The sequence below is a fragment of the Eurosta solidaginis genome, chromosome 3 (genome assembly GCF_040869045.1).
Source record: "Eurosta solidaginis isolate ZX-2024a chromosome 3, ASM4086904v1, whole genome shotgun sequence".
Lineage (NCBI taxonomy): Eukaryota > Metazoa > Arthropoda > Insecta > Diptera > Tephritidae > Eurosta > Eurosta solidaginis.
Genome location: NC_090321.1, coordinates 157,643,591 through 157,670,972, shown reverse-complemented (window position 1 = coordinate 157,670,972; position 27,382 = coordinate 157,643,591). Strand labels below are relative to the sequence as shown.

General features: G+C 42.8%; 1 long non-coding RNA gene across 1 annotated transcript; it reads left to right on the top strand.

The window, feature by feature from the left end:
• Positions 1-7,695: 7,695 nt before the first annotated feature.
• Positions 7,696-15,365, top strand: LOC137244461 (uncharacterized). Its single transcript, XR_010951018.1, has 3 exons — positions 7,696-8,171; positions 8,245-8,725; positions 14,944-15,365. It is a non-coding gene; the product is annotated as an uncharacterized lncRNA (long non-coding RNA).
• Positions 15,366-27,382: the final 12,017 nt, after the last annotated feature.

Sequence of the window (27,382 nt, the reverse complement as noted above, 5' to 3'; positions counted from 1 at the left end):
CAAACTACCTCCTAGCAATCAATTTGACTGAACAAAGCATGCCACACCTTTGACTCAACATCCTACCATAGAAGATTTCTCCATATGGCTTAGTGATTTAGCAAGGATCGTTTGTTTGATGCCGGTGAACAGCGTTAAGTATACTCCAACTAATGCGCGTCGACTCATGCATATTCAAGATGAAAAGCCAGCAGGGCCTATTGTGTGTGTTCATTGTGGTGGTAACCATGTGATATTGAAGTGCGACGATTTCAAAGTTATAGGCGTGCAAGAGAGATGGGATCTGGTGAAGAAGCACCGACTGTATTTCTCCTGTCTGCGCAAAGGTCACAATACGTCAAAGAATTGTCGAAGAAGTCTTATGGCATCCATGGCTGCAAAAGGCATCACAACCAACTTTTACATAACGACGAACAACAAAAATCTACATCGCGACAAGTCACTCAGCGAGACGTTAGTAATCAGCCGTTGTTAAATTGTCGTCCCGTACAAGGTCCATCGAAACAACTTTTCAAGATTCTTCCAGTCAATATTTATGGTCCGAATGGCAAGTACAAAGTTTTGGCAATGTTCGATGAGGGTTCAGCTATTACAATTATCGAGGAAGATACTGCTAAAATGTTCGGGCTCAAGGGTCATCTTCACCCCTTAACTCTCCAGTGGTACAATGATAAGGTCGTAACCGAGGAATCATTTAAGGTAACATTTGAAATTGGTAGCTATAGTGATAAAAAACGGTTTTCGATGCTAGGCGTACATACGGTACACAATTTGAATTTACCTCAACAATTTTTTTGAAGATAATTTTCGCCATTTGAAGGACTTGCCATTGCAGGACTACAGCATTGCGAAACCAGTTTTGTTTATTGGTCTAAATTCAGCACATCTAGGTATCAGTTCCAGCACAGTTCAAGCCGACCACAGTAGTCCGGTAGCCATCAAGACGTCAGTAGGTTGGGTGGCTTATGGACCGAATAAATTTGTGTCAACTACTGGAGTGCGAGTTCTACACTTTCGTTAATGTGACCAACTACACCAACTGGTATCGGCGTACTTTGCCACGGGCAACTTCGGTGTCAACACAATGTTATCCAAACTTGAATCTGACGCCGATAAGCAGCCGAACTGCATATTAGACACAACAACGCGGCGATTAGACAATCGTTATTAGGTTGGCTGTTATGGAAGTCGTTTCCACCCCAACTACCACCCAGTAGAGATATGGCAGAAAACCTTTTGTTATCGGTGGAAAAGCGGATGAGCAGAGACCCCGAATTTGCTCTACGGTACATACGTGAAATGGCGAAGTATGTGGAAAAGGGTTATGTCAGAAAGCTAAGTGCCGAAGAAAAGACCTTGTCACATGCACATGTATGGTATCTACCACACTTCGCTGTCTTCAATACGAATAAGCCGTCCAAATTCCGTATACTAGTTGACGCTGCAGCAGTTACCAACAATGTATCGCTCAATTCAGTTTTATTGAAAGGCCCCGAGCAGGCGCAACCATTACTACGTATACTTTCACAATTCAGACAAGGGAAGGTCGGCGTGGCAGCCGACATAAGAGAAATGTTTTCGCAAATTAAGGTACGACAGATCGATCAACAAGCACAGCGGTATTTATGGAGAAATGGAGACCCAAACGAACCAATACAAGATTTTTTTGTGACATCGAAGATTTTTGGCGCAATTTGCTCCCCTTGTATCGCCGAGCATGTTAAGAACAACAATGCCCAAAGATTTGAAACTAAATTTCCGGAAGCAACAAACATCATATTCAATAATCATTACGTCGATGACCTGGTGGCCAGTTTTGACGAGCCGCAGGAAGTTATTCAAATTTGTCAACAAATCGTGCATATTAATTAAGAATCCGGGTTCGAATTGCGTAATTTCATATCAAATCACATTGACGTAGGAAGCGAGCTGAACAAGTCACCACTAGTGGCGCGCGAGGCCATTAACATGGAGCGGAGTGAAGCCACCGAAAAGGTTCTCGGGATGTACTGGAACACCCAAACCGACACCTTCGAGTTCCATACAAAATTCCATCGCGTGCCACATCCAGTGCTTTCCGGTGCACGTGCGCCTACAAAAAGAGAACTGCTTAGCATCGTAATGGCGGTATTCGACCCGATTGGTCTTCTGGCAAATTTTTTAATATCATCGAAAATCATGGTACAAGATACTTGGAAGCAGGGTATCAGTTGGGATGAAGCACTGCCGGCGGAACTGACAGCAAGATGGACACCTTGGTGGAAAGAGTTCCAACGTATCAAAGAATTTCACATTCCGCGGTATTACTCGCCTTATATTTCACATGGCCGTAAAGTCGAGCTGCATATCTTCTGGACGCAAGCCAAGTAGCGTTCGCAGCAGTTAGCTACTTCCGAGTGGTGCATGAGGATGTAGTGGACGTAGTTTTCATAATGGCCAAAACTCGTACTGCTCCTAAGAGATTAACGTCCATTCCTAGACTGGAGCTGCAGGCAGCAGTGTTGGGTGCAAGGTTGAGTCAAACGCTATTCAACTATCATCAACTTGAGTTCAGTCGCATTTGGTTTTGGAGTGACTCACAAACGGTTCTGCAGTGGATCTACTCCTCCGAGAGAAAATACAAACCATTTGTGGGTCACCGAGTTGCCGAAATTATAAGCACAACGAATCCTCTGGCGTTGCCCACTAAGCACAACCCAGGAGATGCACCTACACGTCCTCCAAATCCACCTAAGTTTAATGACGGCCAGCGTTGGATCAACGGTCCAGATTTTTTGAGATACGAGGAGCATTGGCCAGTAACCATTGTAGAGCGTTTAACATCCTTACCCGAAGAATGCCAAGCCAGTCGTCTACTTTATTGTCAGTCAAGTAACAATTTCATTGATGTTACTAATTTTAATTTATTCTTAAAGATGAAGCGAACAATCGCCTGGGTGTTACGAGCAATAGCACTATTCCGTAAAAAACGAACCAACGTTGGTGCACTTACCGTAGCAGAAATCGATGAGGCAGAGAAATGTATTTTTACGCCCGCTATCTAAACAGAGCGTAGTGTATAGTCTCTCGCCTTGTCTGGACGCATATGGTATTTTAAGATTGAAAGGTCGCATCGACATGGCAACGTACTTACTATTTGAGGCTCGTCACCCGATTATATTGACATTAAAACATAGAGTTTCGGAACTAATCGTTCAATACTATCATGAAAAGGGGCACCATCAGAACATCGCGGTTATAATCAGCGAGGTACGACAAAAGTTGTGAATTCCACGTATAAAAACTCTGCACAAAAGAGTACAACGAAAATGTCTCAAATGTATAACCGATAAAGCCAATCCAGTAGCACCATTGATGGGACAGCTTCCTGCCGACCGCGTCACACGCCCTACATACGACCGTTTTTTTATACCGGCGTAGATCTCTTTGGACCATTTAATGTTGCGGTAGGGCGAAGAAGGGAGAAACGGTGGGGTGTCATCTTCACCTCTTTGACCATAAGAGCGCCGCATATTGAGCCAGCTGATGATCTGTCGACGGATTCCTTCATTGTGTGCCTCCGAAATTTGGTAAATCGTCGTGGTGCACCAGTTAAAATACGAAGCGATAACGGCACTAATTTTATAGGCGCACAAAAGGAGTTGCGAAACGCAGAGCAACTACTTGACACAGACCGTATTCAAGCAGAAGCTACCAAGTATAACATTGAGTGGCTATTCAATTGTCCAGCGAACCCCAGCTCAGGCGGATGCTGGGAAAGGTTAATAAGGATCGTTAACTCTCTGCTGCACAAAATACTGCGCTAGACAGCACCTAAAGTCGCTACCCTGCAATGGGTACTCATAGAGGCAGAAAACATTATAAATTCCAGGCCATTGACAGATCTGCCGTTGACACAAAATCAGGTAATGAGTTGAGCCAATCATATTATAATTGAGCCACATTCCGTCATTTGTTACTATATAGTTTGGCAGCTTAAGTTGAGGTTATGTTGTGAATGGAGTGAAAGGCACTCGAATTTAGTGAAAGAAGGCACTCGAATGGAGTGGAATGAAGAACAGTAGGTGTCGACGACGATGAATAAAAGGCGAGAGGTTTTTAATATGTATTTAAATTACATTTAATTAAACACGATAAAATTTAAAATAACATACAACAAATTTAAAGGTAAATCAATTGACATGACGCGTTAAAGAAATTGCTGCCCTTGCTGGTCACTCGATTCGTCTTCTTTTCGATAACTGTGCTGCTGTTCAATTGGGTCCCTGTATAAGTACAAATGTGTGCGCATTGAAAGAACAGCAAAATCATACGATTATGCCGCTATGCATTGAAATTGCAGTAATGTTCAAAGCAATAAACAACATTAGCATGTATTGGTATTGTATGGTTTTCTATGTTGGAAAGTGCACCGTAACTTGTATTAAAATAACTGAGCAAACCCAGCAGACAATTAGATCAGCTCAGTAGCCCAGTAATATATTTTAATTTGCGTTGTTTGCTAAATTTATTATGAAATAACATCCCACCTCCCGATGGATCCGCATGAGGATTCACCAACAATTAAAGCGGCTAGCTTACTGGCTGGTCGACGTATTAATCCAGATGCGGTTCGAACCACAGCACTCCGTACTTGACCGTACTTTGCCCCGGTTTTAAAGGCGTTGCCTGATCATTTAGAGCGTCGTAAAAGTTGAGGCAAGTATTCGGTGGTCCATCTCTTCCACAGTCGATCTTTTATATTTTGCGATATTCGCCATTGTTTTCGAAGGCATACATGCTCGTCGTTTATACTAGGAGTTTGCGTTGAGTTGAGGCATCCTAACAGAAAGTGGTTGGGTGTCAAGGGCTCCTCGTCTTGTGGCGTTACAGGCAGTTCAGTTAGCGGGTGGCTGTTTACGATGTTTTCGGCTTCTATCAGTACGCTTCTGAACGTTTCCAGTCGCGGAGTTTCTTCCTTTAAGACCCGTTGTAATAACCTTTTGATACTTTGTACGAGGCGCTCCCAGCAACCTCCTGCTGAGGGGTTAGATGGGCAATTGAATACCCACTGAATATTTTGGCGAGACATTTCCTGTTCAATAAGATTAAAGTCAAATAAACGGTTTTCTTCATTAAGTTCTTTTTGGGCTCCCACGAAGTTAGTACCGTTGTCGCTTCTAATCTTCACTGGCACTCCTCGGCGGTTGACAAAATTTCTAAAGGTAATAATAAATGCGTCAGTCGATATATCTTCCGCTATTTCTAAGTGTATGGCTCGTGTTGTCAGGCACGTGAATAGTGCAACCCATCGCTTCTTCGACCACCGGCGTAAGAAAATGGGCGAACGTATGGTGTAAAGCGATCTGTTGGCAACTGACCCATGAGTGGTATAACTGGCTTCGCATTGTTGTAAATGCACACTGGACACTCCCTCTTGATGGATTTCAACACAGCACTTAGGCGTGGAACCCAAAATTTTTGGCGTATTTCGTTTATTGCCAGACGATCATTTTGGTGATGCAGCTTACTATGGTATTGCTGGACGATTAGACGCGTGATGTGGTGATTTTGTGGCAGAATTACAGGACGACGCGCGGAAAGAGGTAAACAATAGGCGGCATCAATTCTACCGTTGATCTTCAACAAACCATCATGGTCTAAAAACGGCGATAGCTGATATATGGCTTTTGACTTCGATATTGACTTCTTCGTTTTAATGGAATGTATTTCTTCGGCGAATGATTCGATTTGAACTTGACGTAAAATAGTTTTTTCCGCATCGGCAATTTCCATGGCGTTTAATTCCCCCTTGTGACGAATATCACATCTAGTGTTTTTAGCGAACCTTAGTACCCAGGCCAGAGCTCTGCTGAGCTTTAAATGTAAAGAAAAATTACAAAATTTGATTGGATACTCCCCTTGGTTTGTAAGTTTTAGGTGCTTCCTCCACGGTTCATTGTTCAGACATCAATTCGCATCTTTCCCGCGGCCAGCATGCTTCTTCTTCATAGAGAAAGGATGGACCATTCAGCCATCTTGACCGTGTACCGTACTGAAATGTTTTAGACGTTCTCGTAGCTTCGTCTGCTACGTTAAGCGCTGTAGGAACCCATCGCCATTGATCCGATGTTGTCGTACTTAAAATCTCAGCTATACGGAATGCGACAAACTGTTTATACGTTCTGCTAGTTGAACAAATCCACAATATGACAGTTTTTGAATCGCTCCAAAATGTTGTACTATTCATGCGAAAGTCATAACAGTGGACCAATGATTCTTTTATGCGACACCCCAAAACTGCGGCTTGTAGCTCTAAACGTGATATTGTCATACCCTTGAGTGGTGTGCATCTTGCTTTGGACGAAACCAGCGTAACATCGACCTCGTTCCCTCGTTTTATTCGGAGATATCCGACGGCGGCATATGCCGAGAAACTTGCATCCACAAAAATATGTAATTGAATATCATCAGCAACAGACAATAATGCAGAATAACAGCGCGGCACCGTGCAATTCTCCACCGACTGAAAACTTTCCCACCATGTCTTCCATTGATGTGCCAAGTCTTGAGGTACTACCTCATCCCACTCAATTTCTAGTCGCCACAATGACTGAACTAACAACTTCAAAAATATGGTGATGTTTGCCAGAAGTCCGAATGGGTCATAAATTGACATAGATATGCCTAACAATTCTCGCTTTGTTGGCGTTCGCGTGCCATTCAGAACATCCCGGGCGATTTTGCAAAACTGAAATTGAAATTCAAGAGCATCATTAGTGGTATTCCAATACATACCAAGCACCTTTTCAGTTTTTGTATTGCGATCCATTTTGACGAGTTCCGAGTTATTATCTAAATTTTCCCCATTTAATTTATTTTGAACCTCTTTATTGTTACATATAAAATTGCGTAATTTAAAACCCGCGGTGGCATTTATTTTAATGGCTTCTTTTGTGATATTTAGAGCTTCTTCGGCGCTATCAAAGCTTATAACCAGATCGTCAACGTATGTGTTAGCTATGACAGCATGGCTACCACCTGGCTCGGCGGTCTCAAATTTAGCGGCGTTGACGTTTTTTATATATTCGGCGCAGCAAGGTGAACAACCTACAAGACGGAGGTAACTAGTTCACCCACACATTCAAAGCTTTTTTCGCTCTCCACTAACCCATCGACGTTTCTTGCTGTCATCGAAATGACAGCGTCATCTTAATACGACAATTTATTAATTATTCCGGGAAACATTTTAAAACGATGAAAAAGTATAATTGTAGTAATTAAACTAAAAAAATGCTTGTGCTACGGGCTTTTAAGTGTGACGTGTTTTAGCTGTTTAGGCACTTCTAAATTAAGCTGGCGCATTAACTAGAGGCAGCCAAGTCCTCTTGCCACCAATTGGAATTGGAAGATTCGATTTCCAAAACTAAAAAAGGTAACGTTTTCAAGACAGTGCACAACATTCCGTTCTAGTCGTTCAGTCAGAGTGGTCGTGCGGGTCATCCTCGGAGCAATTATAATTTGTCGGGCTTTTTTAGTTGAGTCGAAAATTTTAATAGGCCTCAAGGTTGGCTTTGTGCTTCCTTTTGGCTTTTCGGCGGAGTTGGGAGATGCAGTGCTTCACTGATCTGGTGTCAGATAGTGGTTGTGCACTCCCAACAGGAATCAGTGAAACTGCTACACGTGGTTCTGGCCTCTTTGAAATTACATCTTAAAAAAAAAAAAAAAAATAAAAATATATAACACTAAATACGAAGACTTTGAATATAACCTGGCGTGGTGCCATCTAAATACCATTTTACAAATTACGGATAGTCAAATACTAATAGCAAGCTGCTACACATGGTTCTGGCCGAATTGGTATTACCATTGTGTATTAGTGAAGCCAACATTACACATAAACTTGTTTTACAACAATCATAAGAAATAACCAACTGAGATTTAACCTGGCTTTATGGATAAACGTCCGTGCCATTAAACCTAACCCAAAAAAAAAAAAAAAAGACAGTGCACAACCTAAACAAAGGTGGTATCAAAAGACGCGTGTCGAGATCCGTTTTTAGAATCTGAAAGTTGTATAGAATCGACGGGATGGCCTAGAAGGTTTCAGGTGGTCATACTAAATCGCTCCCGGGGAGTGTCCTTATCGCTACAACCAAAGCAACATTATTTACTCTGCTTTTCATTCATACGTATGTGTATTTTTAAATAATAAAAAAAATGTTATATTCTAATATATATCATCTCTGCCGGGGTGCGATTCAGCTCAGGATATGCCAAAACAACAAGAAACCTACAATTAAATGCAGATTCACGTGTCATTTGCCAAGGATTTACCGAAACAAGGTACTTTCCACAACCAACATGCTTTGGAATACGGTACAAAATTGGTTGGATGTATTTTCCCAAAAAAGGGTGGAACTACGCATCTTGGTTTGCCAGTTTTTGCTTCGGTAATTTATATTGATTTGTATTGAATAAAAATTGCAATAGTAGATAATGTAATGTGAATTAAAATTGAATAGGTAGCCGAAGCAAAAAATGCAACTAATTCGCATGCAACTGTCGTTTATGTGCCGCCACCGGGAGCTGCTGCTGCTATCATAGCAGTATTACAAGCTTTGATTGGTTGCATAATCGAAATTGTGCCCTAACATGATATGGTTCGCGTTAAGCACGTTATGTTAAAGCAAAATAAATCTCGTCTAGTCAGGCCCGATTGTCCAGGATCATCGCACCAGAAAGGGTAAGTAAATTGCCTACCATATTAAATATATAAACAACATGTATGAATTTGTTAGTGATAATTTGTCATGCTTTTGTTGATAATCAACTGAAGAAGGCAAATACCAAAGAGTTCGAAGTTCATGTAAATACCAATTGATTTCTTTAAATAGCGTTTGGAGAACAAAACCCATATGTATGTATGCATACAACTGCATAGAAAGGGAGGGATTAATTAATTATGATCAGTAGATTTATAGGATTTTTATTATTTTCCCTGCGTCGCCGTTGCCATTACATTGCGTTAAGAGAGGACATCAACACCTTACCCACAACCAGTTAAAATTTTAGTAAATTTTGCTCTTTTCATTACTAATTCAAAACGTGGGAAGTTATATATGTAGCATTCTATGGAGAATGGTAAATTTTAGAAGACTTTCGCATTGCGGTCATTATTAATATTCAATCCCTAGAAGGTTCAATGTAGTCATATCAATAGGTCCGGAGATGGTCGGGTTAGTACCTCAATGGTGCTTGTTACCGGAACGTAGATAGATAATTTATTGAGGATTGCACAGTGACTTGCACATCTCCTTCACAGCACCTCATCGTAGCCGACTTCTTTGATGAACCCTAGCAGAGTTCTTGGCTTGAGGGATTAAATGTGGGAATGCACTGCACCATGGCCATAATTAGCCCTACGTTTTGAGATTGCTTCGCATTCTTGGAGGATATGGTCCGCCGTCTGCTGATCGATCACAAACTCGGCATGTGTGATTCGATAGTATGCCCACTTTCTGCATACGGCTGCTCAGTCTATAATGCCCTGTAAGAAAGCTCTTTGGATTCTTCGGTTATCTTTCGATAGGTCTATTATTGCCCTGTAGCGACTTGTGCTATAACTTCCTAACAGTAACTTAGATTGTCTCAAACCTGGCGTATTGCTCCAGTGTTCTTCTCTGTTGTTGTTGTTGTTGTAGCGGTTAGGTTACTCCCCGAAGGCTTTGGGGAGTGTTATCGATGTGATGGTCCTTTGTCGGATACAGATCCGATACGCTCCGGTAACACAGCACCATTAAGGTGCTAGCCCGACCATCTCGGGAACGATTTATATGGCCACATTGAACCTTCAGGCCATCCCTCCCTCCCCACCCCCAAGTTCCATGAGGAGATTGGGGTCGCCAGAGCCTCGTCTGCTAGTGAAACGGGATTCGCCGCTCGAAGGTGAGGTTGACAATTGGGTTGGAGAAGCTATATATTGCGCTACACAACCCCTTGAATCCCGTGTTCTTCTCTCTTTTGTCGTTGTATGTATGTATATATGTATTTCCCCCTTCTAATAAATGCCCCTGTGAGCCAACTGACAGGAACGGCTCGGGATCGATGGGTCATGCAGTTCCTGCCTCTCTTTCCGGGTTGTCCGCCTGCTCTTGTTGTAGCAGTGCTTCGCCCCATCCAATAGGTGCGACAGATCACAAATTGTCATCAATGTCCTCTAACGGGAGTCCAAGGAAACAGAAAGTTTCAACAGGGGTGGATCATAATGAGAGGAGTGTTAGAGGCGTTGATTCCACAATACAGCTAAAGAGATGGTTGGTGTCATATGGGGACACATTATAAGCAGGACATATGTTTTGTATGTCGGGGTTGATTCTGGATAAGTAAAAGTTTAACCTGTTACAGTATCCAGATCGAAGTTGGGCTAGAGTGACTCCCGTTTCCTTAGGGAGAGTGCGTTCCTACTCTGCTAGTTTTTTTCTTTGAGTACAGGATTCACCGGGCAATTCCTGGCATAGAGGTCCGACGCCTGTTTGTGGAGTTCACTCAGGACCTGCTTGTGTTTTTCAGCTTCATACGGCTGTGTTCTCAGGTGCCGTATTTTCTCATAATGTAATGAGGGCGTGAACAACAAGAAGCCACAAAAGATTTGTAAAAGTTACGAGGACGTCGGGTTTTGGGATCAAGCCCAGAGCAACCTGTCCGATGCAACCATCCCTTGCACGTGACACACTGACAAGAGTATGACCGTCCTAAAGGTTCTTTTCCGGCAAACGCAGCAAAACCATTTCTCATGACCGGGGTCAGGAGAAGGACACGGATTGGGTTCGATACCTTCCCGGAGGAGGAGAGTATGGCGCAGACCCGCTGCATGGATCTGCTGGGAGGATGATAATTTGTGGGAGGGACGCAACAAACTAAACACTAGAGTCCGCCTGTTCATTACCCTGTACTCCCCTTTGGCCTGGGACCCAGTGCAACAGTACTACGTTGTGCACCCAAGGACCAGTGCTGACTTTATTTCGAACGTCACAATTGCCTTTAGTGGGGCCTGACTGTCTGACTGAGTATGGCAATTGTTTCATTGGAGTATCAGCGCTGAAGGTTCAGCTTAGCGCACCAACATATGGCGAATACTTCCGCTTGAAAGCTGCTCGTATGTGCTTTTAGAGGTACTGATATTTTGGCTCTGGGTCCGGAGACTCTGGCCTCAATCCCCTCTGGCGTCTTCGAACCAGGGCCGTAGAGAGCAAATCCGGGCCCGGGACCAAAAATATTTACGGTTAGGGGGTCAGAATATACCCGCGGTAGGTATGCCTGTCGTATGCGTAAGAGGGGACTAAAATATCAGATTCCAGGGGCTGTGTAGCGCAACCCTGCAGGTTGCCAGCGCAATATATAGCTTCCCCAAACCTAATTGTCAACCTCACCTATCCGCGGCGAATCCTGTTTCACTAACAGACGAGGTTCTGGCGACCCTAAGCTCCTCATGGAACTTGGGATGGGGAGGGAGGGGATGGCCTGAAGGTTTAATGTGGTCACATAAATCGTTCCCGAGATGGTCGGGCTAGCACCTTAATGGTGCTGTGGTACCGGAGCGTACCGGATCTGTATCCGGCAAAGGACCATCACATCGATAATACTCCTCAAAGCCTTCGGGGAGCAACCTTATCGCTCAACAACAATAGAGTTACTCCTACCCCAGAAAATGGTCAACATTTATAGTGCATACAAAGAACATTTCAACTCACCAAATTCACTCATATTAACAGAGTATATGTGGAACTTAAGAGCGAATTGAGAGTTTCACAAAGTTGCACTGCCACACCGCCATTTTATACAGGGTAAAAGTGTAACGCTTTTGCGTTGCGAGCAGGCAAGAATTTTCACAAAAGAACGAAATACCCCGTAAAGGCGTTGACTGGTTTTTAGAATAGAACAACAACGCTTGCGTAACACTTTATCCAGAAAAGAAAACGCTATCATAGCTGCGGGTTGCACAAGGCGAGTAATCAGCATTCGAGTTTTTGTCGAGAATGTGACGTAGTGCTCCCTTGTAAGCTCCTTTCATATTGGCGCCGTTATCGTACCCTTGTGCACGACAATATTCAATCATGTATGGCAAATTAGATCAGCGATTTTCTGAGCAGTTTTTTGGTTACAATTCACGAAAGCCAAAATCTGTTCTGGAATTGTAAATTTGTTGCTTTCGAATTGAAATGGAGTGAGCGCAAAATGAACGTAGTCAACGTGACTAGCATCAAGCATAGCATCAACGATAATATCAAAATACTTAGCTTTCTTGCCTTGATCTAATATAGTTTCCCTCACATGCTTTGCACAAATTTCTATAAACTCGTTCTGAATGTCTGGGGAAAGATAGTGAACTTGTAAACGTTTGTGCTGCTATTGTGAAATCCTAACTTTCTCCAAATGATCTCTAAGTATCGGGTCATAATGGCTTATGAGATCTTAGATGCCCAAAAAATGTCCATCCTTTCGCTTTTTGAAAAAAAATAGTGACCAAAATTCTATATAAAATTTCTTTCCACTTTTGAGTTTCAGTGATTAGCTGTTCATTGATAAGTGTATCAATTGTAGCCTCCTTTCGAATTAGGTTTTGTAAATATCGCCATTGAATATAACATTTAATGTGATCTTCAGTATTTTCGTGTGATGGCAGTTTAGCGTATAGCTTCTTCCATACCTGGAATTTCGAATATTCGCCAGGACAACACATTTTAGGTCGATTTAAAGTATTGGTGCTTAACAGACGACATGGTAGGCAATAAAAAGCATTGCTACTGGCACTCCACACCAACCAGTGACGCTCCACTTTCTCTCCATTAGGCAAGATTCTGTTTAACAACGAGGTAGGAAATGCCTCGTCATGACAATCACGTGGAAAAATAACAGGGCACTTTTGATGACCTCGACGAATTATTTCGTTGACTTCTTCAGATCGCAAAAACTCATTATTCACGGTACCGATATCGAAGTCGTTTAAATAATCTAGACTTTGATACAGAGTTGGTGTTATTACTGGAAGGCTTTTTGAAGATGAACCTTCATCAGTGTTACCACGAAAACTTTACGATTTCGGATTCATGTAAACATATATTTTTGTTTGATGTTTTTATTGTCTCCTCACTGTTCGAGGGACCAGGTAAAAAATCATTATCAATATTCGTTGCTTTTGAAATTCGGCTTAAAATTTCCACATGGAACAACTAAAGACTCTCTTGAATTAAAAAAAATGTTTTAGTACCTCTAAATCGCGGCCCCCCCCCCCCCCCCCCCCCCCGAGAAATATCGTGCCCTGCGCTTGCCAGGCTAAGGCTCCAGCTATTAGGAGTGATAAAGCTGTCAGATCTAGAAGCAGCAAGTGGCTTAAGTCCTAGGAAGCTTCTAGTATTTGTCAAGAGGACAGAGTTTTTTTTATAACATAGGTCCTGGTTCTTGATAAGGTTTTCAGCTTGGTCGTTAAAACAAACTTCTGGTAACACTACGGACTCATTCAGTCTATGTGAGATCCTCATGAACCGGCCACTTCAACCTAACCTATACTTTGTGTTTTGGTTTTTACTTTAGAATCTACCGGTTAAGTAAGCGATGCCAGCTAACTAAGCGCCTTCAAATGTAGATCCATAAGGAACACGAGGCCGCCAGAGCCTCGGCTGTTAAAGAAACAGGATTCGCCACGGGTAGGTGACGTTGACAATTGGGTTGGAGAGGCTATATATTGCGCTGGCAACCCATTGAAAGGATTGCGCTACAAAACCCCTTGAATCAATTTGGTATTTTAGTCGCCTCTTACGACAATCATAGCTACCACGGGTATACTCTAAGCCCACTAACCCGTTGGAGCCATGAGAAGCGTGAGTGCACTTTGGGTGTCGCAAGGCAAGTTCCGTCGTGCCTGGTGTTGTTGGGTGAGCGGCCAGGCAAGGCAGCAGGGTACACATGCACCATTCACGAGGATACCCTCGATGAGCCCAGAAAATCTGGGAAAATTAGATGTACTGCTCAGATCCAGCAAACGAGTATGGTCTGTACTGGCATATGATAAACTTGCAGACAACCAAACGTTTACTTTCCTATCCAAAAGGGAATTGGTGCTCGGCACTGCTGCTAAAGAAGAATAGACGTAGTTGTTGTTGTTGTTGTTGTTGTAGCGATAAGGTTGCTCCCCGAAGGCTTTGGGGAGTGTTATCGATGTGATGGTCCTTTGCCGGATACAAATCCGGTACGCTCCGGTACCATTGCACCATTATGGTGCTAGCCCGACCATCTCGGGAACGATTTATGTAGCCACATTAAACCTTTAGGCCATTCCCTCTCTCCCTACCACCAAGTTCCATGAGGAGCTTGGGGTCGCCAGAGCCTCGTCTGTTAGTGAAACAGGATTCGCCGCGGATAGGTGAGGTTAACAATTGGGTTTGGAGAAGCTATATATTGCGCTGGCAACCTGACAGGTTGCGCTACACAGCCCCTTGAATTTGGTATTTTAGTCGCCTCTTACGACAGGCATACCTACCGCGGGTATATTCTGATCCCCTAACCCGCTGGGGTGAATAGACGTAGTCATATCAATTCGTTCCCGGGTTACTCGGGGAAAGCAGTTTTAGCAGTACTTTGCCTGTTTCAATTTGCACATCCATTCAAAGAACTTCGCATAATGGATTAAACAGTCATCTGCATTTATTCGTTTTTGTTTTAGTACAACGCCTAATTTACTATCTATTACCCCAACATCTATCAATTATCCCTTGTTATAATCTTCGGGTACCCCCGCTACCGGAAGATGCCTTGGCATGGTGGAGGGTCACTTGAATTTACTTTACAGGTCCTGATTCTGGTTATCTGAAATCCCCTTGAGTATCTTGTATTTATTAAGCACTTCCGGTTATATTAAAAACTTATTATCTATCCTTACTGATATTCGTTTCTTTTTCATTCTAGGTAATTCGATTTGACGATGTGGGCATAGCAATATTCCAGCTGTGGCTGTAAGAAGAACGTACATTTGCTCAAACTACAAGAAAACTGCGACAACTGTCCCTCGGCATTTTTAGTATCACATATAAGGCCCTACCACGCATATTATGGGAAAGGGTCAAGTTCAAAGGCTCAACATCACCTGCAATTCGACTTTGATAGCACGAAATGGGGCTGCATATATTCCGGTATTATATCTACAACACTCATATCTATGCAAACTGATACTAACAATACTACCCGCGCAGGAAAAATTGAGCACCATCAGTGTGAGCTTCGAAACTCAAAATGGTTTCAGAAAGGGCACGACTACGAATGAGTTTATGTCTTTACATATGTAATTTGTACATATAAATATGCACATATGTAAGGTTTACTAGAAAATTAAGGAAATTATTTGTAAAAACCATTGTATACATAATTTATTCATAATTAAATATTATTTAAACAAAAGGGACGCGTTTCATTCATATAAAAAGCGAATTGACAGAAGGTAACCGATAGGCCAGTTACCCGTGTTGTTGTTGTTGCATATGTTTTGGTTAGCGATAACGAAAACATACCTAATGAAGTAACTTAAAAATGTAAATAAAATCGAGCGAGAAGGAATGTCGAAAACACAATAGGTAAGAGCGAGAAAGCGAGTCACACGTACACTATTTTGAAAGAGCGCATGCGTTACCTTTTTCCGGACAGCAATGTAAAAGTCATTAAGACGATAATTGGTGACCAAGTTATTGGTAACGATTAAGTAATCGATTAGGTAACGGGTACCTGTCTTGTAGGGAAATAGCTCCAAATATCATCGACGACATTACATAGGTAGAGATTGGTTCGTTTGACTTACCATCTCGCCACAAAAAACGTTGAGAATTTTGATCTTTATCAATTATTCGTACCTGAGAGAACATCTCTTGTATATCTCCGGCTACTGCAACAATACCTTGGCGAAATTTATGGATGATCGCTATAAGCGGTTCCGGGCCCTTCAGTAGTGCGGAGTTTAACGATGTAGAACTTGTAACGGCGGCTGCGTCAAAGACAATACGCAGTTTTCCCGGTTTCGACGGATTAACAACACCAAAATGAGGGAGATACCATGTTTTGGGATAGATGTTTTTCAATAGCGGCTTCATCTTGTGTCAGCTTTCTGGCATACCCCTTTTCTATATATTTGGCGATTTCCTTTTTATAATTTTCAGCATAAACGGCATCCTTCTGCATTCTACACTCAGTACTCAATAAGCGCTGCTTCGCCATTGCATAACTCGACGGGAGTTCGGTAAAATCTTGTCTCCAAAGCAATCCTACTTCATACCTCTGGCCGATGTTTTTTGTGGTTTCTAACAAGATTTTCCTGGCTCGTTGATTTTCATCCGATTCCAATACGATTTTGGTACTCCGGACTCCAAAGCTCTCATTTTAAAAATACTCCTCCATTAAATTGTTTAATTGTTTATATGATTCCGACTTGCGTATATGAAGCACCCTGGGCATGTCAACGCTTTCTTGTTGGTGTGGTCCGTATACCACCCAACCCAACTTAGTTTCCGCTGCTACTGGTTGATCATGTCCGGCTTCGACGACTTTGTTGGAAAAACACAAATGCCAATTGTCCAAACCCAACAGTAAGACTGGTTCGACATCTTCATAGTTCTCTATAGGCAAAGATTTTAAATGATTAAACTTACTTTTTTCAAATGATTGCTTTGGCAAATGAAGACCCTTTATCGTATAGACGTTTTTCAGTGAGCATGTATGGCGACTATTTACTTCTCCTATTTCAAGACACACTTTCCTGGAGCTTTCTGTTGTCTGGCTGTCACCGTACCATTGAAGAGTGAGAGGCATGACACGACCTCGTAGACCTAACTGTGTTGCGACATCTTCTTCTAAAAGCGACACTGATAACCCTTCATCGAACATCGCGTAGACAAACATTTTTCCTCGAGGACCTGACAATATAACTGGGAAAACTTTAAAAAGACTGCTTACCTGGTCCTTTCGACAATTCAAAATTCGTTCCCGGTCGGACGACGACGTAGAGGATGATCCTATATCCTTGTGTAACATCTTATCATGCATACGTTTGCAACCGTTGATGGAACATTGCTTGCGGCGACGACAATTTAAAAGGCTATGACCTTTTACCAGGCATCCAAAACAAAGGCGATGTTGTTTAACCAATGACCACGTGTTGACAAGGTCGAGCGACTGAAATCTTCGGCATTCTGGCAAAGTGTGAGCTTCATTGCATGAAGGACATGCCAGTTTCTCGTGGTTGCTATGAAGAACTCTGCGAGCCGACCCTCCATTTTGACCGGTCTGACGATTAGTTTGTGCATTATATCGCGGCTGTGGTAATGTTTGTTGGCTAGAACGCAGGGAACTCTTACTAAACCCGGGCATAGTCGCAACTACTTTTGCCAAATCGCCCAACCAATTTGAAAATACGTCAACAGTGGGGAAACGGGAAACATTAGCGGCATACTTACTCCATTCAAATTGTTTGGATGAAGGAAGCAATTGTTCCAGCAACATGGGATTCATAAGATTGTGCTCAAATTTGGCTGACTTGAAAAACGCTGAAATATTGGCGACACGATTCGAAAATTGTAATATCTGCTCAAGGTGGCTATCGTTAATGGCAAGAAACTGCTGCACTTTCTGCAATTGGCAGCGTATCAGCAAGTCCTGGCGTCCAAAGTTAAATTCAAGTTCCTTCATAACTTTTGGAACGTCATCAGGGTATATTAGCATTGACGTTACTGACCGCTTTGCATTACCTTGAAGTGCTTTCTGCAGTCGCATTAAATTCTGTCAGTTGTTGTAGGAGAACTGGGCTGTGCTGTCGCTGAAGTTCGCTAAAAATAGAGGCCAATCCTCTGGATTGCCATCGAAGGTAGGTAGTGGGTGTAATTTTACGGCGGAACTCTCTACCAGCCACATTGGATTTGATGAAAATGATGCTTGGAACTCCGCTGGGTTATTTGCGGTGCTGTCGGTGGAGGCTGTGAAAAATTGGTATATGTACCCGCAATTGGAACGACATTACTAGCCTCTGCCTCGATCCGCTGTCGAAGCTGCTGCACCTCTATTTGACTACGACTCGTTTCGTTTCGAAGTTCTTCTACAGAGTCTCGAAGCGATGCAATGCTTGCCACCAAAGATGCCATCGTTTCGTTTGCACCACGCGACGGTGTGTATGCTGCGGTGCACTCACCTATGTTCACTGCCGTAGTTTCTCCATCGGACCCGGTGTCGCTATCGTTCGCTTGACCGGAAGTAGTTCTTACTTTCTGACGAGTGTTCATATTAACAAGCCAATTTGTTATGGTCCACTTGGGAGATTCAACCTTAGACCGTACCAGTTGGCTAGTGTTAGGGAAAAGATAGGATTCACCCTCACTCATGTCTGCCTGGGTGGTTAAAACAAAATTTTGTTAGTTTCGTGCGGGTGACATCGCCAAAAATTCCCATGACATTGACGAATTTTCAATAACACTTGGCGCAATGGTGTAGGTGGCTCATCTCATCAGCTGATTTGATTCGTTTCGTTGTACTGACTTAGAGATTGTGAAAACGAGATGGAAAGCGCAAAATGTAAACAACACATTGGCAATTATTTAACGCGTGGTGATCAATTGTTAGCTAATTAAGCGCACAAATTTCCCACAACACACAAAAGTTGAGAAATTTTACGCTTTCTGTACATTCCTTTCGCCTAACATCAACGCGAAGATTTTGACAGCATGGAAAAAAAAGTATGTGTTGCGGTAGAGATGGGCCAACCATATGGTCGAACCATAAAATAATGGCAGTCACAGTTAGATAAAAACGGAGACTTTCCATGGCGCAGCCGTAATAAGAAGTGGAAATTTTTTTTTCTCTTTATCGGCTCGGTAGGCCATTTTGAATAATTATAAAGTTAATGGCAAGCGTCGGTGATGGTTGAAAAAAAAGAAAACTCTTCAAAGAAGAAGTGAAGTATCAAAAAACGAAATTTGTGCCAATTTTGGTCATCGCCAAGTGATTGGAAGGAAACTAAATTTCTCGTAGAAAGGTTATTTCAATCGTTGTAATCAGGCGTCACCAAATGCTACGTGGCTGGCGAAAGTAAACCGATTCAATAGTAGAGGACCTGCTGTACATTATACACCCACGACTGAGCCATTTGAACGCGACAGGTTTCTGGTGAAGTGGAACCTGTGCAAAATATACCACTGCCTTTAATTGATACACCTGAGGAGGAGCTATTATTAAGGATTTTCATGAGCTTCAACGATTGAAGCATTGTGGTCGCGAGTGGTTGCGAGCAACACGCTGACACTATAAAGCGGTATTCCTAGACCGCATACTTCACCACCAAAGAAATAATTGCTAATAATCCAAAATAAATTGTGCAAATCATTTGGTGCATGCTATATAACTAAGGTGTAATTTTATTTTGGAAATTTAACAGTGCTCGCTAGTTATATGATTGCTTTTTAAATGAATATTTCGAGATGTGTATTCAACACAAAATTCTGGGTGTTTAGCATATTAACTGCATGGGAAAACTCCATTCATAGTGTAACCAAAATGGCTCCGAGGAACTGATTACATAAAGATATAACTAATCACAAAACAAAGAGATACTGTCGAAGGCGTGGGGGGATATTAACCATAATTGAGGAAAATTAATGGTGAAGCTGAGAAGCGCCAAACACTAAATCGTAACGTGGCCAATACACCTTATATTCGACGCTGAGTTTGCCACCACCACCAATAACGTCAACACGGCAAGGCCGCGCGCCATAACCACCAACCGTACCAACCAAGCGCGCCAATACCGCACGCCACCGCTATCAACACCGCGCGCCATAACCACCAACAGTACCGACCCAGTGCGCCAATACCGCGCGCCACAACCACCAACAGCGTTAACACCGCGCGCCAAGGCCGCGCGCCATAACCACCAACAGCGACGGCTTCATCAGCAAAAACAACATCACCAGTAACCACACCGGCAGAAGCCCACGGTACGGACTCTTGCCGGCTATGTAAGTACCAGCCACCGGGTGAGTCGCCGCCAAGTATTTAGTAGCATATATATATCTTGCAAATTAAAATAAGCCGAAAAAGGAAGTCAGGAATAGACCATTATGATATATGAGTGGATTTAAGCATTTAAATAAATTTGCTTTTTTTTTGTGTGAATTTTAATACTTAAGGCGAGATTTCCGTAAAAATTTTTGTCCCAAGCATTAGATTTTCGGTAATGGCTTCGACATGGTTTAAGGATTTTCATTTTCTGGAATTTAATGAAGTTTTTTTTTTTGAACACTGTCGAACTTCCAACGAAAATAAATGAGGGGAGATAATCGGAAGCTTTGGTATTAGTTTTCAATGCTATTTTCGTACCCACGGCTGTAAACAATTCAACTTTCTTTCTATTCAATTTAATGAATTTATTACAAATTTTTGGGAATAGTACCAGTTAAAATATACATCCATTTAAAATATACATAAATGTATGTATATGCAAAATCGTAGAAAGGGAAGTACATCAAATTATATGAACTGCATTTAATCCTTTTGCATAAGAATTTATTCTTCATACACTACGTATGTATATGACGCCTAGGGCGTGTTCATTTGAATATGCTTAAATTATAAGGAAGCGCGCTTTTGAAAGGCGAACACTATTGCCGTTGACGGCCAATAAGTATTGAACTTTTTCCGCTATCTAGTTATGAAAATATAAGCGTAAATATTTACGGTATACCGAATTTGAAAATCTCGGATTATCAAATTTTAAACCAAAGTAAATATACTTAAAGAATGGATGTCCAACGCTGAAGCATGATAATTATATTAGTACGTAAATATACATGAACTTTAAACGTAACTTAGTAATAAAAGGAGTAGCTTAGTGCTGTAAAAGGCGTAAGGAACGTTGATGAGCTTAAAGTCTATAGCACTTGCGTTATACGCATATAGACCGATATGCATACATACATGAAATTACGCACCTATAAAACTGCCTTTGTTCACATGCATTCATCCATAAAAACCGTATTATACAATTCAAAGACAGGATATTTCCGCGTAATTCTTCAACTAAAAATATTGCTTTAGCTGTTATGTTACAACATTCAAAACTGATTATGGAAGATTAATTTGTACATTTTTTTGTTGTTATCGATAGCTTTTAGTTTTTTTTTGGGAATATATATAGTATTACCTAACGTTTTAAGTGGATCCAAATTAAATTAAAAGAAAGGAATACAAATAACTAAGAGAAAAAAAAAACTGAATTATGATGAAAGATCATAAGTTAACTTGAAAACATTATTAGAAAGAAATATGCGATAAAATAATGATAAAAATAAAATAATAAATAAAAATAAAAACAAAAATAAAACAAAAAAAAAAATAGAGGTTTTTCAAAGAAAAGGTTTAAAAATATTAATAAAAATAGAAATACTTCACCTTAAAATTGACATCGGAAATTTTCTAGCTTCAGCCCAGTTAGGTACAGCTCACACATACAATTTCAAAAAGGATGCACATATTTTTCGCTTTTAATCCTTATTACATATAGCTATTATTTGATAGGGTAAGATATTTGGTTTCATTTATATCGGCATATATACAAATTTTATTATCTATTTTTGGCTGAGGGGAAAAATGTAAATGCAAGCGTTGGAGGGGAAGCAAAGAAGAAGAGAAAAACAAAATTTTTAACTTTTACCGATTGTCGTTTTGAATGACTAATTCGCAAGGTCATGAATAGTTTGTTTTGAGACTTCGAAAATTTTTTTTTTTTGACAACTTTGGTTTATAAAAGCTGAACCCGTAACAGGAAAAAATTTTATAATTAAAAATTATAAATTAGCACACGTTTTTTCTCTTTTTGTTTTATAATTAAACTTTCATTTATAACTAGATACACTTCATATGACTACGTCAAAACTTACACTAAATAATAAAAAAAAAAAAAATTTTTTTTATAAAGTTAGTTAGTCTTAGTATATATATATTGCCTAAGTCTTCATTGAAATGAATTATAAATAAATAAGTATTTAAAATGGGAATGCTGGCATCGCCATTTATTTAGAAGGCACTTAGGGAAACAGGTAAGGGGCCGCCGAAAGATTAGGTGCGTCGGTGGCCATGGATTTTGAGGGTGGGTATAAGCACCGGGCGTCGCAACAACACCCGCGGCGCCCCAAGTTATATTCGGCCCTTTTTGTTTATACCCTTTTGTATTTATTTTCAGTATTTTTTTTTTTGATTTTCAGAGTTAGTAACCGGCCATGTCCGGTTCGGTAAATTTTTTTTGCGTTAGATTTTTTTGAGTTTTTTTGAATTTGAATTTTTTTGAATGTTAACGGTCTGTCCGTGACATCCGGTTCGGGCGGATGTTGTTTTATTTTGAATTATAAGCGTTTTGAGTCGTCTCTGCGCTTTTTGACAGCTAGTTTTAATAGGCATGATAGGAACTTTTTTTCTGTTTATGGCGCAGGAACAGTAAGGTTGGCAAGGACCCGCCCCAGCCGACAATGACTAGCCACTGTGCACCAACACATCATGCCGACCGCCTTCCTTACTGCTTCCACTGTAAATGCGATTCCATAACAGATGGCGCCCAACGTGATTTGGTGCCCGAGGCGCTGTCGCGCTGGTCATTCCGGGTCAACTTGTGAAGTTGAACATCCCACCAGTCCGAGGTGAGCAGCTGCAGGAGCAGCCACCTGCGTTGCGGTGGGATGGTTAGATGGATCAGGTGGTCCGGAGTGATCATCGTTGACAGTTGCTGAGGGCGCCATAACAGATGGCGCCCAACGTGGCACCTGAGGCGTTGGCCGCGAGGGTCAGTCGGGTCAACCTGTGAAGTTGACTATCCCACCAGTCCGAGTGAGCAGCCACAGGAGCTGCCACCTACGTTGCGGTGGGATGGTTGGACGGATCAGGTTGTCCGGGCTGGTCATCGGGGGCAGTGGCTGACGGAGCCACGGACTTAACGTCAGTTATCCGGACTTTGTATTCACCCGATGAGGCAGTGCTGCACGCACTTTATTTTTTTTGTAATTGGGGTTTTTATTTTGCCGGAATGTTGTCCGTTAGTCGGCGTTGGTAGATTTTGTCCGCTAAATTGGGTTTTTTTTTGTAAAGTAGTTTTTTTTTTGTTTATCTGCCGAATTTGTGTTGTTAGAGTGAGTGTGTGTGTGTTGAAAGAACCCCAGCTCATCCCACGTACCAGGTGGTAGTTTCGAATACCACCTGGACTGTGACGGGTTGAGCTGGGATTCAGAGTGACACCCCTTCCTGTCCCACCAGACTGGGGAGCGGCTACGAAACCGCTCCACCCATTGCGGCGGAGGCAGGAGGGGTGTCCAGCGAGAGTGGACGGGAGGCCTCAACACCCCCAACCAGTCCCAGGGCGAGCCCCTGGAGACTGCCCCTGCGTTGTGGCTGGGCGTTTTGAGGCCAACCCGTGTGTGCCTGGTACCGACCCTAGTGGCTCCAACCAGTATCGGAGGGGGGCCTTAAGACCCCCTCGCATTGCGGTTGGGAGCACTAGGGACAAGTATGAATGGATTTGTGTTGTTTTTTTTTTGTTTTTGCCTGTAGCCCGAGTGCCTTCGGGAAGGGGATGCCAGCATTCCCATTTATCATGCAAAATATATACATATATAACTAATCATTTTTTTTTGCCGCTTGATTTTTGTTGTACGGCTATCTATTGGGTAATTTTTATTTGCGAGTTTTTTTTTGTATTTCCTCGCGCGCCTGTAGATATATATATAGACATTTTTTTTCTATCAATCATCGTTAGGTATACTAGGTGAAGGGGGTGGACTTTAACTTTTTTTCTCCCTCCAATCCCTAACTGCCTTACGTGGCAAAATTTTTTTTTATTCTACGATTTGATCTTCTTTTTTGAATATGTCGCGCGACCTGTCTTTCGGGCAACCGGGTCGGAATACTCCGTTCGGGAGTGCGGGGAATTTCCGGGGAAACCAGAACCGGGGCAGTAATAATAGGGGGGCTTTCCCCAAGGCTATGCGTCCCTTCGTGGTGCACACCCCAGTAGGGGGACAATACGGAGATCCCGCGGTAATAAACATGGGCTCGGACCTGAATGACCCTCGCGATAAAATGGACAGACCTGTAAGCGCCAGTAACCTTAATGCGCCCCTATTAAACACGCATGATATCTCGGGGCTATTAACCAATGTGTCGACCTATGCACCGGATGGAGCTGGTGCCTTACCACTACACCAAGGAGTTGGGAACTCTGGAGAAGCTGCCGGGGATCGGACGAATACCCTAGGAATGCAGGACGAAGCCACTCGTGGAGGCTCGTGGGTGGACGTGCTACGCCAGCTGTTCCAGGCTTCGCAGGAGGAAATGCGGAGGGAGATGGGGTCAATCAGAACCAATATGGACCAGCTCAACGCCGCTCTCGAATCCGCGCAGCAATCAATTCATCAAAACCGGAACGCAAATAGGATGGACCGTAACCCACTTCCAACAGTAGTACCACCAATGTACCCGACTCCGAACAGCATAATAGTGAAACCGCAGGAGTGGAAAATCTCGTTCGATGGCACTGGGAGCGTAGCCGATTTCCTTTTTAAACTGAGCACCTTATGTGAGCGCACACAATGCACGGACGAACAAATCATGGCTAGTTTCCACCTGTTTCTTTCCGGGCGGGCCGAAGAATGGTACTGGCTGTTCACGAAATAAAACCCAAATGCGACATGCCTTTTTGTGCTACTCATTGAAGAGAGAGTTTGGCACTTTGAAAACTGACCACGAGATCATGATGGAGATCTCCATGCGCAAGCAGAAAGCAAGCGAGTGCTATGACGTGTTCCACACAGACATATTCTCCTTGAACGCGCGCTTAAGAGAACCCATGTCGGAGCTTCTACTGATTGACATAATAAAAAGAAACGTCAACAGTAGCCTTAAGCTGATGCTTTTTAACGCAGATGTAAGGACCCTTCATGATCTACGCGATGTAGCACGCAGAGGTGAACAAGTGCTGAAAGAAAGCAAGCTGTTGGGAGCCGCTTACCCAGGACGGCATGTAAACGAAGCAAGCGCGACAACCCCAGACATGAGGAGGGAAAGCGAGGACGGCGAAATGGATCCACAAATAGAGGCGCTGGAATATCGACGCAACAGAAGACCGGACTATTCGGGAATCCAATGCTGGAATTGCCAGGCAATGGGGCACTCCTATATATATTGTGAGGAACCCATAAAAAATCCTTTTTGTTTTAAATGTGGGTATAAGGGTGTATTTACTCCTAAATGCCCTAGGGACCATCGCAGGAAGGGAAACCAGTACCCGAGCGAGAAGGCGGGGGAACCTCGTTCGGCTTCATAGCTCCCACACCAGCCAGTGCTCGAGGCGTCGTCCCGTGCACTGAACCAGAGGGTGAATCTCTGCATGGAGGTGATACGCTTCCGAGGTGCAGTAGTACCCTGGCAGAAGAGCCCTCAAACGTGATAATAACTTACCCTGACAGTACGGACAATTCGAATAGTTCCGAATCCGAGAGTCAAACGTCCTCATCCGCGATGGGTGAGCGTATCAAGGTTCCGCGACGCCAGCATAGGGATGTCGCGTGCCAAACGCAATTTCCACCAAACCTAGAAGAAAGGGAACATAGGTATGAACAAATAAGACATACCATTTTCGAACAATACCCGGTATCGGACAATATTTTGAAGTGTAGGAAGAGATACCACAGGAGAGTACAGGAGCGTAGACTGCTGCAAGCCACCACGTTAACGCTTACAGAGGATGAAAGGCCTCTAGTAAAGGCTAAAATTAGAGATAGCTTCCTTGTAGGGCTGTTGGACTCGGGAGCCAACGTCTCCATCTTAGGGAAAAATGGATTAGAATTCCTAGAGGATAACGGCTTCGAATATCAGCCCTTACACGCGTTCGTATATACCGCGGGCGGCAACAAGCAACAAATTTTAGGGTCAGTATCCCTACCAGTCACCTTCAAAAATATCACAAAGGTTATTCGTTTTTACCTTGTTCCCTCATTGCTCCAAGAAGCGTACTTCGGGGTAGATTTTTGGAGAGCATTTGCGTTAGCTCCCGAAATATTCCCAAGCGTAGAGTGCATGGAGATTAGACTTGAAAAGGAAGAGGAAATTAACCTCCATGAGTTGTCACCAGAACGAAAATTATAATTGCAAAAGGTCATCGAGACGTTTCCTTCGTACGAGAAGTTAGGCCTAGGACAAACTAAATTAGTGGAGCATCACATCGACACCGGTGATGCCGTTCCCATAAAAAGCAAACATTTCCCTCTTTCGCCACCGAGGCAAGCCGAAGCTTTCAGCGAACTAGACAGGTTACTCGAATTAGGAGTTATAGAAGAATCGAACTCCCCGTGGTGTAGTCCTGTAGTACTGGTCCGTAAACCATGTAAAGTTAGGCTGTGCATAGATTCCAGGAAGGTCAACGCGGTGACTAAGAAAGACTCGTACCCCCTGCCTCATATCAACGGCTTATTGAGCAGACTGAAAGATACGCATTTTATTAGTGGCATTGATCTGAAGGACGCGTTCTTCCAGATCAAATTGACAGAGTCCTCTAAGGAAAAAACAATATTCGCAGTTCCGGGGAGGCCTCTGTACCACTTCAAAGTAATGCCATTTGGTCTGTGCAATGGACCGGAGACTATGAGTAGGCTGATGGACAAGGCAATCCCTTCGCGTCTGCGAGAGAACGCCTTTGTCTACCTGGACGATCTGATGGTATGTAGCACTAATTTTGAGGATCACCTAAGATTGCTAGCGGAAGTGGCCCAATGTTTGAGAGACGCAGGGCTGACAATAAACGTGGAAAAAAGTAAATTTTGTCAGAAGGAAATACGCTACTTAGGGTACTTGATAGGCAGCGGGTGTCTGAAAGTGGATCCGGGAAAAATAGAAGCAATGCAAAACTTCCCGATCCCTAAATCCCCTCGGCAAGTGCGTAGGTTTGTGGGTATGGCGAATTGGTACAGGGCGTTTATTACCAATTTTGCTGACTTGGCAGGTCCCTTGACCGACTGTCTCCGTAAGTCAGCAGGCCCGTTCAAGCTTACCTCTGAAGCTATAGAGGCCTTCGAAAAGCTAAAAGTAGCTTTGAGTTCCGCCCCTGTTTTGGCCCAACCAGACTTTTCAAGAGAATTCGTGATACAATGCGACGCTTCCAAAATAGGTGTTGGCGGAGTGTTGTTCCAGGTCGATGACGAGGGCGCTGAGCATCCGATCGCGTTTGTGTCGAAAAAACTGAATAATGCTCAACGCAATTACACGGTAACTGAGCTGGAATGTCTCGCCGCCATAATCAGCGTGAAGGGTTTCCGACCCTATGTGGAGGGATTACCGTTTC